This window comes from Schistocerca americana, chromosome 10 (assembly GCF_021461395.2).
Source record: "Schistocerca americana isolate TAMUIC-IGC-003095 chromosome 10, iqSchAmer2.1, whole genome shotgun sequence".
Lineage (NCBI taxonomy): Eukaryota > Metazoa > Arthropoda > Insecta > Orthoptera > Acrididae > Schistocerca > Schistocerca americana.
The window spans coordinates 184,597,156-184,614,050 of record NC_060128.1 but is presented as its reverse complement, the minus strand read 5'-3'; positions in this window follow the sequence as shown (position 1 = coordinate 184,614,050).

Below are 16,895 nucleotides of genomic sequence, written 5' to 3'. Positions count from 1 at the left end.
TCTACAGTGGAGGACTCATCGCCTTGTTAATGGGGCGGCCGCCGGCCTGCTGACGTCAGTGGGGTGTCGAGAGGTGGGAGCAGACGGCGGGGGGCGGGGGAGGTGCACACCGTGTGGTTTCCCTCCCCCTCCCCTCCCCCCCCCCCCCCTCAACCGGCAGAGCACACCTCGCAGACGGTGGGTCGCCGGATACGGCGGGACGGTAGGGAGTCTTATCTGTGACGGCGGTGCGGTCGCAGACCGGGACGCGGATGCTGGGCGTCTGGCGCCGCCGGCGTCGCCCTTCCATTCCGGCTAGCGCCGGCTTCCAGGTAGAGGCGGCCGACCTTTGCGAAGCCGACGCCGTCGTGACGCACCGCGGCGCTGAGCTGGCCTCTGGAACTTCCTCCCGCGCCGCCAGCGTTATTCACCGCGCTTAAGTGATGCAAACGAGGCGTGGCGCGCCGCAACGGCGGTCCGAGTTCTTTTATTTGGCTTCGGTTAATTGAAGCATACTGACAACACTACAGAAAACCATTCCTACATAAATACAGCGGAGAAACAGCAACCTCGCCAGAGATAACTTTTACTGAACCGAAAATGAAACTCTGTGGCATAAATACACTACTGGCCATTAAAATTGCTACACAAAGAATAAATGCAGATGATAAACGGGTATTCATTGGACAAATACTAGAACTGACATGTGATTACATTTTCACGCAATTTGCGTGCATAGATCATGAGAAATCAGTACCCAGAACAACCACTTCTGCCCGTAATAACGGCCTTGTTACGCCTGGGCATTGGGTCAAACAGGGCTTGGATGGCGTGTACAGGCACAGCTGCCCACGCAGCTTCAACACGATACCACAGTTCATCAAGAGTAGTGACTGGCGTATTGTGACGAGCCAGATGCTCGGCCACCATTGACCAGACTTTTTCAATTGGTGAGAGATATCGAGAATGTGCTGGCCAGGGCAGCAGTCGAACACTTCTTTGTATCCAGAAAGGGCTGTACAGGACCTGCAACATGCGGCCGTGCATTATCCTGCTGAAATGTAGGGTTTCGCAGAGATCGACTGAAGGGTAGAGCCACGGGTCGTAACACATCCGAAATGTAACGTCCACTGTTCAAAGTGCCATCAATGCGAACAAGAGGTGACCGAGACGTTTAACCAATGGTACCCCATACCATCACGCCGGGTGATACGCCAGTATGGCGATGACGAATACACGCTTCCAATGTGCCATCAAGGCGATGACGTCAACACTGATGCGACCATCATGATGCTGTAAATAGAACCTGCTTCATCCGACAAAATGACGTTTTGCCATTCGTGCACCCAGGTTCGTCGATGAGTACACCATCGCAGGCGCTCCTGTCTGTGATGCAGCGTCAGGGGTAACCGCAGCCACGGTCTCCGAGCTGATAGTCCATGCTGCTGCAAACGTCGTCGAACTGTTCGTGCCGATGGTGGTTGTCTTGCAAACGTCCCCATCTGTTGTCTCAGGGATCGAGACCTGGCTGCACGATCCGTTACAGCCATGCAGATAAGATGCCTGTCATCTCGACTGCTAGTGATACGAGGCCGTTGGGATCCATCACGGCGTTCCGTATTACCCTCCTGAACCCACCGATTCCATATTCTGCTAACTGTCATCGGATCTCGACCAACGCGAGCAGCAATGTAGCGATACGATAAACCGGAATCACGATAAGCTACAATCCGACCTTTATGAAAGTCGTAAACGTGATGGTACGCATTTCTCCTCCTTACACGAGGCATCAAAACAACGTTTCACCAGGCAACGCAACGCTGGTCAACTTCTGTTTGTGTATGAGAAATCGGTTGGAAACTTTCCTCATGTCAGCACGTTGTAGGTGTCGCCACCGGCGCCAACCTGGTGTGAATGCTCTGAAAACCTAATAATTTGCATATCACAGCATCTTCTTCCTGTCGGTTAAATTTCGCGTCTGTAGCACGTCATCTTCGTGGTGTAGAAATTTTAATGGCCAGTAGTGTGTACAGTTGTAACAACAAAGGCACTCTACGCATCAGAAACAACCACAATCGGAGCCTAACTGCCGCGGGAGAAACAAAAATGCCTCTGAGCACTACGAGACTTAACATCTGAGGTCATCAGTCCCTTAGACTTGGAACTACTCAAACCTAACTAACCTAAGGACATCACACACGTCCATGCCCGAGGCACGATTCGAACCTGCGACCGTATCGGGAGAAACACTTTTTTAAAAAATATATAGGTTGACTCTTACACAGAAGATTACAACAACCAGCCACATTTTGCAATACTATTTACACTACTGGCCATTAAAATTGCCGCACCACGAAGATGACGTGCTACATACGCGAAATTTAACCGTCAGGAAGAAGATGCTATGATATGCATATGATTAGTTTTTCAGAGCATTCACACAAGGTTGGCGCCGGTGGCGACACCTACAACGTGCTCACATGGAGAAAGTTTCCAACCGATTACTCATACACAGACAGCAGTTGCCGGCGTTGCCTGGTGAAACATTGTTGTGTTGTCTCGTGTAAGGAGGAGAAATGCGTACCATCACGTTTCCGACTTTCATAAAGGTCGGATTGTAGCCTATCGCGATTGCGGTTTATCGTACCGCGACACTGCTGCTCGCGTTGGTCGAGATCCGATGACTGTTAGCAGAATATGGGACCGGTGGGTTCAGGAGGGTAATACGGATCGCCGTGCTGGATCCCAACAGCCTCGTGTCACTAGCAGTCGAGATGGCAGACATCTTATCCGCATGGCTGTAACGGATCGTGCAGCCACGTCTCGATCCCTGAATCAACAGATGGGGACGTTTCCAAGACAACAACCATCTGCACGGACAGTTCGACGACGTTAGCAGCAGCATGGACTATCAGCTCGGAGACCACGGCTGCGGTTATACTTGACGCTGCATCACAAACAACAGCGCCTGCGATGGTGTACTCAATGACGAACCTGGGTGGACGAATGGCAAAACGTCATTTTTTCGGACGAATCCAGGTTCTGTTTACAGCATCGTGATCGTCACATCCGTGTTTGGCGTCATCGCGGTGAACGCACATTGGAAGCGTGTATTCGTCATCGCCATACTGGCGTATCACCCGGCGTGATGGTATGGGGTGCCATTGGTTACACGTCTCGGTCACCTCTTGTTCGCATTGATGGCAACATTTCAGATGTGTTATGACCCGTGGCTCTACCCTTCATTCGATCCCTGCGAAACCCTACATTTTAGCAGGATAATGCACGATCACATGTTGCAGGTCCTGTACGGGCCTTTCTGGATACAGAAAATGTTCGACTGCTGCCCTGGCCAGCACATTCTCCAGATCTCTCTGGTCAATGGTGGCCAAGCATCTGGCTCGTCACAATACGCCAGTCACTACTCTTGATGAACTGTGGTATCGTCTTGAAGCTGCATGGGCAGCTGTACCTGTACACGCCATCCGAGCTCTGTTTGACTCAATGCCCAGGCGTATGAAGGACGTTATTACGGCCAGAGGCCGTTGTTCTGGGCACCGATATCTCAGGATCCATTCACCCAAACTGCATGAAAATGTAATCACATGTCAGTTCTAGTATAATATATTTGTCCAATGAATACCCGTTTATCACCTGCATTTCTTCTTGTGGCAGCAATTTTAATTGCCAGTAGTGTAGGTTGTCTTTTACACAGAAGATTGCAACAACCAGACACATTTTGCAATGCTATTTATTTATTTAAACAGCGCCGTTACCGGTTTCGAACCGACAGGTTCATCTTCAAACGGCTAGTTCACGTTTCACATTCGATTTCGCCTTTTGTTTCTTCACCTGACGAAACTTCTTGGGGGTGGTGTTGCCCTACAAGCAAAACAAGAAGTGAGTCAACGTCTTTTTAACTGTAATTGTGCCTCAGAACGATTTTAAGTGATGTAAGGAATTTATTATTGTTAAAGGGAAGATGTTACAGTTACTTATGATGAAGTACCCGCGCCATTGTGTTCCAGTGCAGGTTGCTTATCATTTTGCCGCAGCGGAAACTGTATAATGCACTCTTTGGTTTTTTTATGTATATATATTCTATATATTTTATATTCTAAGGACAAATTCATAGACCCTCATCTTCAAGGCTAACTCACAAAATTTTGACATTCACTGCAAATATGAAGAACATTCCATGGATAAAAATGAAATGAAATGATCGTATGGTATTGTTGGCCGGGAGGCCCCATTCGGGGGAGTACGGCCGTCGTATTGCAAGCCCTCTTTAGTTGACGCCACTTCGGCGACTTGCGTGTCAACGATGATGGACACACAACACCCTGCGCCCTGCCGGGAATCGAACACGCGTCCCCTGCGGGGTAGGCAGTAACGCTACCGCTACGCTACGGAGGCAGTCATTCCATGGTTAGAAGAAGTCAAATGTGACTTTCAAATGTCACAGACAGGAACATCGGATGTACTAGACAGGAAACTTCACCGTCATAAGATAAATAGATTGGTCCCTAAAATATCAGGGACCAAATAGCCAGAAGAAAGGAAGAAAGCACATAGCGAAAGATTGAAAGCTATATGGACGATTATAGAAAGGCGATTCATAAATGTAATGCGTGGTTCGAAAGAGCATTATACAGTTTCCGCTACTCCAAAATGATAAACAACCTGCACTCGAAAATAATGGTGCGGATTTTTCATCATAAGTAACCGAAACATCTTCCCTTTAATAATAATAATTTATTTACACCACTTAAGATCGTTGTGAGGAACAATTACAGTTAAAAAGACGTTGTCTCACATCTTGTTTTGGTTATAGCGCACCACCACCCCAAGGAAGTTTCGTCAGGTGGGAAACGAAAGTCGAAATCGCGTGTGAAACGTGACCTAGCCGTCTGAATGTGAACCTGTTGGTTCGAAACCGGTATCGGCGCTGTTTGAATAAATAAATAGCATTGAAAAAAAGTGGCTGGTTGCTGTATTCTTCTGTGTAAGAGACAACCTGTGTTTTGTACACAACCACAGGCTCAAATGTCAGTTTTTGACAAAACAGCATTTTTTTAAATTTATAAATCTGTTTTCCATTTATGAAGCATACTGACAACAGTACTCAAATCCATTTCTTCATAAACACAGCAGGGAAACAGCGGAGGTGACTTTTACTGGAGCAAAAACGAACCATGTCGTACAAATACGCTACAGTTATACCAAATGCCGCGCTGTATTAGCCGAGCAGTCTGGGGCGCTGCAGTCATGGACTGTGCGGCTGGTCCCGGCGGAGGTTCGAGTCCTCCCTCGGGCATGGGTGTGTGTGTGTGTCCTTAGCATAATTTAGGTTAAGTAGTGTGTAAGCATAGGGACTGATGACCATAGCAGTTAAGTCCCATAAGATTTCACACACATTTGACATTTGAACATTTTTTTTGGAGTTATACCAAAAGCACCCCATGCAAAAGAAACGACCTCAATCGGCACCATAACTCTCACTCGAGAAATATTATGGTCTTTAAGTTTTTTTAAAAATCTTGCTTCGGTTTATTGAAACGTACCTACAGCACCGGTGAAATCCATTCCTTCAGAGATAACTTTTGCTTCACGAAAAACGAAACCCTGTAGTATAAATACACAGTTGGAAGAAGGATTGATGATTGGGTTTAACGTCCCGTCGACATCGTGGTGGGGCACAAGCTCAGATTGTGTGAAGGAGGGGAAGGAAATCGACCGTGCCCTTTCAAAGGAACCATTCCAATATTTGCCTGGAACGATTCAGGGAATACCTGGGAAACGTAAATCTGGATGGCTGGACGCTTGTTTGAGCCGCCGTCCTCCCTAATGCGAGTCCAGTGTGCCACTGAGCCAACTCGCTCAGTTGTACTGTGGGAAGCACCCTACATATCGGCGCCATAACTGTCGCGTGAGAAATATTATCTTTTTTAAAATTTAATTTGGTTTGGTTACTGAAGCATTCTGCCAACACTGCTGAATCAGCAGGATCAGAAAAAAAAAAAAAAAAAAAAAAAAAAAAAAAAAAAAAAAAAAAAAACCAGAGGAACAGCAGCTCCATCAGAGATTACTTTTGCTGGACTGAAAACGAAACCGTGTGGTACTAATACACAGTCGTGTTACCAAACTCGCCTTTCACATCACTAACGACCACAATCTGCGGCATAACTGTAGGGCGAAAAATATTATACATTTTTAATTTTTTAAATTTGGCTTCAGTTTATTGAACGACGCCACCAACACTGCCGAAATCTATTCCTTCAGAAATACAGCACAGTCCTCTCAGAGATAACTTTTGCTGGACCGAAGAGAGAGAGAGAGAGAGAGAGAGAGAGAGAGAGTTGTGCTACCAGAAGGATCTTATGAATCAGAACCGAGCACAACTGGAGCACCAGAGATCACAGAGACAGAAGAAGTGGAAGTATTTTGGAGCAACTCACAGAGATGGTATACAGATGAAGAGACCAACCAAAGAATTATAGGAATGCAAAGACAGACTCGCAGACATGATCACAAAAGACTGACCAACATTTGATGGATACAAATAGAATGACAAATAAAAGACTCAGCTACAGGATTTTCGACGTGGTAAAAAGTTCAATAAAAAAATACTGGATTTAAAAACCAGAAGGTCTGAAACAACAGCAAATGGTAAATGAAAGAGAGAAATTCAGAAGAAAGATATGACAAGAAATTTAAAGCAAAAGAATGGAAGAAAATACGGGAACTATGAACAGAAGGAAGAAAGCAGGGGGACTAAAACATATATATATATATAAAGAATACCACAACTTTAGGAATTTAAAACTCTGCAACGACAAAAGGCAGAGCTAAGCACTATCTGTCGGCGAATTAAGGGAGCTATAAAGCTTCATTTAGTTGTACATTTGTTCGCCATTTCAGCCAATAAAGCTTTTGGTCCCTTTTTCTTCGAAGGTGCTACTGTAACTGGACTACAGTATCTGGAGATGTTAGAGAATTGGCTGTTCCCTCAGCTCGAACAAGAAGCACAACAATTCATATTTCAGCAGGATGGAGCGCCACCACATTGGCACTTATCTGTCCGTAACTACCTGAACGTCAACTACCCGAGGCGATGGATTGGCCGCCAGGCAGCCCGTGACACAGCACTTCATCACTGGCCCCCAAGAAGCCCTGATCTTACCCCCTGCAATTTTTTCTTATGGGGGTATGTTAAGGATATGGTGTTTCGGCCACCTCTCCCAGCCACCATTGGTGATTTGAAACGAGAAATAACAGCAGCTATCCAAACTGTTACGCCTGATATGCTACAGAGAGTGTGGAACGAGTTGGAGTATCGGGTTGATATTGCTCGTGTGTCTGGAGGGGGCCATATTGAACATCTCTGAACTTGTTTTTGAGTGAAAAGAAAACCTTTTTAAATACTCTTTGTAATGATGTATAACAGAAGGTTATATTATGTTTCTTTCATTAAATACACATTTTTTAAGTTGTGGTATTCTTTTTGAATCACCCTATATATATATATATATATATATATATATATATATATATATATATATATATATATATATATATATATAAAAGGTTTGCATCACCAGAGTGGTTGGTGGGTCACATCGTCCATAAACAGCCCTTTTCAAACTATCCCAGGCGTGTTCGATAGGGTTCATGTCTGGAGAAGATGCTGGCTACTCTAGTCGAACGACGTCGTTATCCTAAAGGAAGTCATTCACAGGATGTGCACGATGGGGGCGCGAATTGTCGTCCATGAAGACGAATGCCTCGCCAATATGCTGCCGATGTGGTTGCACTATCGGTCGGAGGATGGCACTAGCGTATCGTACAGCCGTACAGCCTTCCATGACCACAAGCGGCGTACGTCGGCCCCACATAATGCCACCCAAAAACAGCAGGGAACCTCCACCTTGCTGCACTCGCTTGACAGGCATTCAGGCATTCAGCCTGACCGGGTTGCCCCCAAACACGCTTCCGACGTTTGCCTGGTTGAAGGCATACGTGACTCATCGTTGAAGAGAACGTGATGCCAGTCCTGAACGGTCCATTTGGCATGTTATTGGACCCTTCTGTACCGCGCTGCATGGTGTCGTGGTTGCGAAGCTGGACCTCGCCATGAACGACGGGAGTGAAGTTGCGCATCATGCAGCTTGTTGTGCACAGTTTGAGTCGTAACACGACGTCCTGTGGCTGCACGAAAAGCATTATTCAACATGGTGGCGTTGCTGACAAGTTTCCTCTGAGCCATAGTCCATAGGTAGCGGTCATCCACTGCAGTAGTAGCCCTTGGGCTGCCTGAGCCGAAGCATGTCATCGACAGTTCCTGTCTCTCTCTATCTCCTACATGTCTGAACAACATCGCTTTGGTTCACTCACAGATTCCTGGACACTTCCATCGTTGAGAGCTCTTCCTGGCACAAAGTAACAACTCGGACGCGATCGAACCGCGGTATTGACCGTCTAGGCATGGCTGAACTACAGACAACACGAGCCATGTACTTCCTCCCTAGTGGAATGACTGGACCTGATCGGCTGTCGGACCCCCTCCGTCTAATAGGCGCTGCTCATGCATGATTGTTTACATCTTCGCGCTGGTTTACTGACATCACTGAACAGTCAATGTGACTGTGTCTGTGATACAATATCCACAGTCAACGTCTGTCTTCAGGAGTTCTGGGAACTGGGGTGATGCAAAACTTTTTTTGATGTGTTTATACAGTCAGGCGCATTTCATATGGTGTTTCGACAGTTTTCTGCAATTACGTTTTTGCGCTGTCTAGCTGGAGTCGGCGCGAATGAGTACTGTTTATCACACCTTTCATGCGACGCCTAACGTCAACATACAGTGTAGGTTTGTTTCCTATTACAAGCAAAATGACTCTTAAAGCGGAATTTTGCGTCCTTATTCTATAGAGCTGTGCTAGGTTAGTACAGTACGATATTCGTGTTATTGGTATTTATTAACAAGAACAGTAAAAGCAGTGCTCCAACATCCACTGAGCAGCGCTGCTGCATTGCGCGGAGGAGTGATGCTATGGAAATGGGAAGTGCTATTGATTGGATTGGTAATCAGGGGCTCCTGTTGTTAGCCAATAGATAGATTGTAACAATACTTGCAAAGTGCATTTTTTGTGCAAACATATACTTTTTAAATGGGACAATGCCTGTTGGCACTAACAAACTAAAAGTAGGGTAAATTAGAATGTCTGTGGTGTTTATTGGAAAAGTGTGTTGCGAGTCGTATATGAGGTATCGTATTTTGCGAAGTTCCCAGAAGAACACATGTTTGTGCCATTCAACTTGCGTAGTTACTAGTACGATGTTGCTGTGTTTGCTTACAATGTGCTTGTGCGTTTGTAGAGTGCTTTGGGACTCGGTAGTCGTTAGTGTGCGACTGTTCAAGCAGAAAAAGCCGACATACTAATGGTACATGGACAGTGCAGGAAGAGTGCAGTTCGTTCTTGTACGGTGTACGCGCAACATATCGCAATAGATGCGGCAGTTATGTCTCAACATCTGCAGGCAGTTTCGTCAAAGTGGTACTGTAACACGTAGACAACGTAACATAAGGAAACAAGTGGCGACAGATGAGGGGAAAATTAGGGTTCTCGCTGTTGTTGCAGTTGATCTGCACGCTAGCTCCCGCGCAATCGTACGAGGAAGCGGCATGAGTCAGACAGCAGTCCTACGTGTTATTCGTCGATATTTTCTACATCTACATCTACATTTATACTCACAAGCCACTCAACGGTGTGTGGCGGAGGGCACTTTACGTGCCACAGTCATTACCTCCCTTTCCTGTTCCAGTCGCGTATGGTTCGCGGGAAGAACGACTGCCGGAGGCCCTTGTGCGCTCTAATCTCTCTAATTTTACATTCGTGATCTCCTCGGCAGGTATAATTAGGGGGAAGCAATATATTCGATACCTCATCCAGAAACGCACCCTCTCAAAACCTGGCGAGCAAGCTACACCGCGATGCAGAGCGCCTCTCTTGCAGAGTCTGCCACTTGAGTTTGCTAAACATCTCCGTAACGCTATCACGCTTACCAAATAACCCTGTGACGAAACGCGCCGCTCTTCTTTGGATCTTCTCTATCTCCTCTGTCAACCCGACCTGGTACGGATCCCACACTGATGAGCAATACTCAAGTATAGGTCGAACGAGTGTTTTGTAAGCCACCTCCTTTGTTGATGGACTACATTTTCTAAGCACTCTCCCAATGAATCTCAACCTGGCACCCGCCTTACCAACAATTAATTTTATATGATCATTCCACTTCAAATGGTTCCGCACGCATACTCCCAGATATTTTACAGAAGCAACTGCTACCAGTGTTTGTTCCGCTATCATATAATCATACAATAAAGGATCCTTCTTTCTATGTATTCGCAATACATTACATTTGTCTATGTTAAGGGACAGTTGCCACTCCCTGCACCAAGTGCCTATACGTTGCAGATCTTCCTGCATTTCGCTACAATTTTCTAATGCTGCAACGTCTCTGTATACTACAGCATCATCCGCGAAATGCCGCATGGAACTTCCGACACTATCTACTAGGTCATTTATATATATTGTGAAAAGCAATGGTCCCATAACACTCCCCTGTGGCACGCCAGAGGTTACTTTAACGTCTGTAGACGTCTCTCCATTGAGAACAACATGCTGTGTTCCATCCCTATCACATCTCTCTCCATCAAGAGCTGCATGGAAACGATTATGAGACTCGTGATAACTTCTGTTCATGGGCATTAGGGCAGGATACTCCAGGTGTATCATGCATCTTATTTAGTGATGAACCCACATTTACCAATCGTGGCTAGGTACAACGCCGAAACATGCACTATTCGTGTGTTGACCATCCCCTTTGGCTTCGTCAGATGGAACATCAGCCTCCATGAAGTGTAAACGCATTGTGTGGGATAGGGTTCAAATGGTTGAAATGGCTCTGAGCACAATGGGACAACCATCTGTCATTAGTCCCGTAGATCTTAGAACTACTTAAACCTAACTAACCTAAGGACATCACATATATCCATGCCCCAGGCAGGATTCGAACCTGCGACCGTAGCGGTCGCGCGGTTCCAGACTGAAGCACCTAGAACCGCTGGGCCACACCGTGGGATAGGAAACCATTAGCTCACAGGCCCGTTTTTCCCAGGCAGAACATTGAAAGGGAACAGGCATTGCAGCCTCCTAACAGACCAATTCCACGGATGCTAGATGACTTTCCTCTGCAGACTAGGACGAACCTGTGGTACCAACATGTTGGCTGTCCAGCCCATAGTGCACGAAGTGCTACAGCATGTCTTCACGAATTGTTTCGAAATCGTTGAACTGGACGCAGAGGACCTGTAGAAGTTCTAGGGGACTGATGGCCACGGATATTAAGTCCCAGAGTGCTCAGAGCCATTTGAACCATTTTTTTAATTGGCTAACAATACGAGTCCCAGACAACTAGTACATTATGTGAAAAGTGCACATCAATATCACTGTTTATTTCCGCAATATTCGCGGTGCAAGTTTTAGGTGATTCACCGTGTACATGAGGTATGATCAAAAAATAACAGGAAGTTTTTTAATTTACATCCGACTTCTAATTTTTTTATCGTGTTTGCACACATTTTCCTGATGCACTTAATATTTGCATTTTCAGCTGTTTTGAATATTTAATTTATTTTGTTTTCGAGTGCTCGGCGAATTTTTACTTTCGAAAGACATGGATCAAAGAATTTGCAATAAAATGGAATAAAGTACAGCATGGGATTCGAAATGTTGACTGTGACCTTTGAGGAGTCTACTACGAGGAAGACAAGAATTGACGAGTGGTATAAATGTTTCAAAGAGGGTCGAGAAGACGTTGAGGACAATGACCGCCCTGGACTCTCTACCACATCAATTACTGACGACAATGTGGAAGCAGTAAAGAAAACTGGTTCTGCAAAATCTCCACCACACAGGTTGCTGATGATGTCGGCAGAGCCTTTGACTCATGCCAAGCATGTTTTTTCGGATGTTTTGGGGATTAAATGTGTAGCAGTAGAGTTTGTTCCCAAATTATTTAATTTCGACCAAAGACGACGTCGCGTAAATATCGCTCAGGAATTGCTGAATAAAGTCGACAACGATGCATAAATTCTAAAGAAGGTTATATCAGGTGACAGAACGTGGGTATACGGGTATGACGTCGAAACCAAGACCCAACCATCCCAACGGAAACTGTCTGAAGAGGTAAGAACGAAAACAATTCGACAAGTTCGACCACATGACTGTTTTATTCGATTGCAATGCTATAGTGCATCACGAGTGCCTGCCTTATGGTCGTACGGTCAATAAGGAATACTACCTGGAAGTTGTGCGCCGTTTGCTTGAAGCGGTCCGAAGAAAACGACCACAATTGTGGCAACACAACTCGTGGAAATTTCATCACGATAATGCCTGTTCGTGATATATGGCAAGGAAAAAAAAAAAAAAAAAAAAAAAACACCGTTATGTTGCCTCAGCCACCGTATTCACAGGACATGGCCCCCTGTGACTTCTTTCTATTCTCGAGGCTGAAGAGAATCATGAAAGGACTACGTTTCGGTGCCTTTGATGGGATGAAAACAGAATCGCTGTAGGAGCTGAACACCATAACGAAAAGCGAGTTCCACAAGTGATTCTAAAATGGGACAAGTATATTATATCTGAGGGGGTTTACTTAGATGGGGACGAACCTGCTGTTGATGAATAAATATGGATTCCTTAAAAGAAACAAAAATTTCCGGCACTCTTTGATCACACCTCGTAAAGGGTGACTACAGTGAAGGGTCCAGTTTCAGAACACTGTAAAAAACGAACCACTCCTCAGAATGACGTCGAATCTGAATGTTATCGAAGAAGGGGAAAAAGTTTAAAGCAAGAAACAATTTTTCGAAAATTTTACCGCTGTAAACGGTTGAATGTGCAAAACAAAAGATCGTCCGAGACGCCCAACATGAGTCTGCGTGAAGGATCGCGCGCTGCTGGTACAATGGTTCAAATGGCTGTGAGCACTATGGGGCTTAACTTCTGAGGTCATCAGTCCCCTACAACTTAGAACTACTTAAACCTAACTAACCTAAGGACATCACACACATCCATGCCCGAGGCAGGATTCGAGTCTACGACCGTAGCGGTCGCGCGGTTCCAGACTGTAGCGCCTAGAACCGCTCGGCCACTCCGGCCCGCGCTTCTGGTAAAGAACTCCAATAGCTCTGCAAAAGTTCCGGACGCTTAATGGTGTGAAAAAAAGCAAATGGTCGGATGTCTGGTAAGGGGCTGTGGCAAGAAGATTACGAAATTTGAAAAGACAGGCTCTTCTGAAGTGCAGTGTGGCGGAGGGAGGAAAACAGCTCATGTGACGTCAGTAGATGATGTAGCCACGTCACTACAGGAGGGGTGGAGCGTTGGTGTGCAAACATGCAGTGCACGGCGAATATGTCTGTGGCCACGGTGCATAAAATTCTACGAAACATCCTGCATTGCTATCCATAAAAAATTTTCCATGTTCAGAAGTTGCTCTATGCTAACCTACTAATAAGACAAACGTTTGCTCTAGAATTTCTTGCTCACATGAAAGGAGACAACGAACGTCCAACAAACATTCTGTGGACAGATGAACCCCACTTTCATCTCCAAGGACACGTCAACGCACAGAACTGCAGAATATGGACAACGGAAAACAGCTCGCAAATCAACAGAGTGGCTTTTAATGGTTGCTTTTATTATTATTTATTATTTTTGGGTTTTGAAATTAGTATTTCATTTTATATTATTCTAGGTTTTAAAATGTTTGAACTCAAATGCAAATCTGAATCAAATTAAAATTATCTTTGGCTAAATGAGTCTTCAATTAAAGAAAGAAAATTACCTACTTGAAAAATTATGTAAAAATATTTTTAAATACTGAAATCTGAATGCAATTTGCCAGATGTTACCACAAAATAATTAATGATTGATATTTTTCTAGCTAGGCTCCTCTACCGGCACTGCCTGTTAGCGAGTATAATTTTGGAACGTGATTTACGCCTAAAAGTTATCTCACTTCGTTTTGTGAAAAGTGAAATTTTAAATGCAGGTTCTATTCTGAAAGCAAACCAAACGTATTAAACTGAATGGTGCGGTAAATACGCGATCATTCACTAACAGACATCCCCACACAAAGTAAGCCACTTTTAATTACCAAAAAATGAGAAAAAAGCTGAGAAAAAGATATGATTATTGGTAATAACTAACACAATGAAATTAAATAGTTATTATTAGGTAAAATGAGCACAAATAAGAAAATCTGTACATAACATAGACCTAGCAATATATTTTATGAGCGTACCAGACAGTGGCTGAAAAGGAAGAGAAAGAATAAAAAGTTGCGAGTCCTTGTTCGCTTAAATTACATAGATAATCCAGTTACAGAGATATTACTTTCATTATAATCGTGGTGTCTGTTGTCAGCGATAAAATCGTCTCAGCGCTACTACGCGAAAACACACAATCACGAAATCCGCTAACGCTTGGGGAAACATTACAGGCTTCATTCTGCAAAGCTTTGTGCTGCAGGTTGACACCTTCGTTTATCGTAGCGCCATATTTTTTTTTTCAAGAAAATGAGTCGCGTTACGTGTACGGTTACTGGTAAACGCTATGAGACTCTTTTGCGCACCAACATCATTCCAACGCTTCAACAGCGTGGATGTGTGGGTGGGATCGTTTTCATGCAAGGTAGCGCTCCTCCACACATCCAACAGACAGTGAAACGGCTGCTGCAGAGACATTTTGGAAATGATAGAATTATTAGCCGTGGTTTCCCTACAGCCTGGCCGTCCAGATCGACCGATCTCAATCCGTGTGACATCTGGATGAGGGGTTTATCTGAAAAATGCTTCGTTCAGTGGTCCAATTACGAAAGAAGCTGAACTGAAAGCAATCATTGCGCAACCCATTCTCAACGTCACCGCAGAGACACTCCAGTCTGTTGTGGAACACACTCTTTCTCGATTTCAACTTGTGCCAGAAAACTGAACATGTCTTACACCAGTCTGATGACAGCTGAAAACCATTGTCATTTTGCTTTTTATGCGGTTTTTAGCCTCAGAACATTTAACAACCGATGTCATTTTGCACATAAGGAAACGGCGACTTATAACATTACTGGGTTAGCACCCGCTGCTTCCCTCGCTTGAACTGTATAGCCTGCAGAGATTTTTTAATTTTTATTTAATCGAATTTTTATATCGTTCACAAACTGCAACACCTAAACTTTTCACGCTAATTAAGGCCGTATAAGCACGGTCTTTGCCGAATGTACTTCTGACCGAAAAGCGATTCTGGTAGCTGAAGTCCAAAATTTTTCTTAATCATACGTTTTTCGTTCTTCTGGAGATATTTCCTTAGCAACTTTCATCCTCTAACAAGTATTTCTTTATATCTAACCGAGAAGTGAAATATCAACTTCTGTACATTTACTTTAAAATATTTTTTAATATAAGAAATAGTCCTAAAAAATTTTCATCGCCTATTGCACTCCTTTAGGGGTTGAATTTCCGGAAACATTGAAACGCGTATCTTTTTGTTTATAATTGAGAAGTCAAATACCAGTTGTCACAGTTCTAGCCTTAAAAATCCTTTGGTACTTCTTTAGTAATTATTTATTTTCAGAAGCTTTCACCCACTATTTTACCCCCTTAGTGGTTGAGTTTCCAGAAATGCTGACACACGTATTTTTTGTTTTCTGACTGAGAAACCAAATACCAGTCCTCGTAGCTCTAGCTTCAAAATCCGTTAATAGCAATGCACTTTCCAACAGCCTTTCATCCGCTATTTGATAATCTTAGGAGTGGAATTTCGAAAAATCCGCTCCCAAACGATGCCTGCATTAGAAGATCCACACCCTCTCCAAACTTCAAGTTTCTATCCTTAGCAGTTTGAACTGGGCGATGATGAAGTCAGTGAATCTGTCTGACCCAAAGACAGCTTTAAAAATGCTTTCGAAATGCAATGATTTCATAAAACGTTTCACCTCCTATTTCACGCGTATGGGTTGAATTTCCAAAAGCAGTAAAACTGAGAAGCCAAATGTAATATTTCATAGATTTAGCTTTAAAAATGCATTCATAATAAAATATTTTCGTAAAAAATTTCATTCCCTGCTTCACCCCCTTAAGGGTTCAATTTCCAAAAACACTGAAACATGTATTTTTTAATTTGGAATAGAGAAATCAAATATCATTGTGCATAGAGACAGCTTTAAAATACTTTAGTAGTTCTCTAATAACGATATATTTTCAAAAAAGCTTTCACCCGCTGTTTCATCCCCATAGGGTTAAATTTGCAAAACATGCTGAAACACGCATTTCTTTATTTCTGACCGAGAAACCGAATACCAGTTTTCGTAGGTCTAGGTTCAAAATTGCCTTAATAGTCAAAAAATGCTTGAGCCCTGGTTTCACCACCTTAGCATCGGAATTTCGAAAAATATCTGCTTAAACTACGCCGGTTATAAAATATTCACACATTCTCCAAACTTCACGTTTCTGTCCTCTGCGGCTCGGGCTGGACGACGATGATGAGTCAGTGAGTCAGTCAGGACATTTCCTTTTATAGAGATAAGCCACAAAAAGCGTATACGTCACCCAGTCTCCAAGCGGAAAAGCAAATCGAGGAGAAACCACACCGGTCCATACCTCAAACGAACTCGCATCCAATGAATCTTGTCACATACAAAATATAATGACGAATATTTTTTCAGTTTCCACACATTGCAGGCCGCCCCATACCGACAATGTCAGGAATATACAAAATAAAATAGTGTGAACAAAGATTTAAGATTATTTTACAATGTCCACATAGCTGCAGTACTTGCAGGTGAATTCTGACACA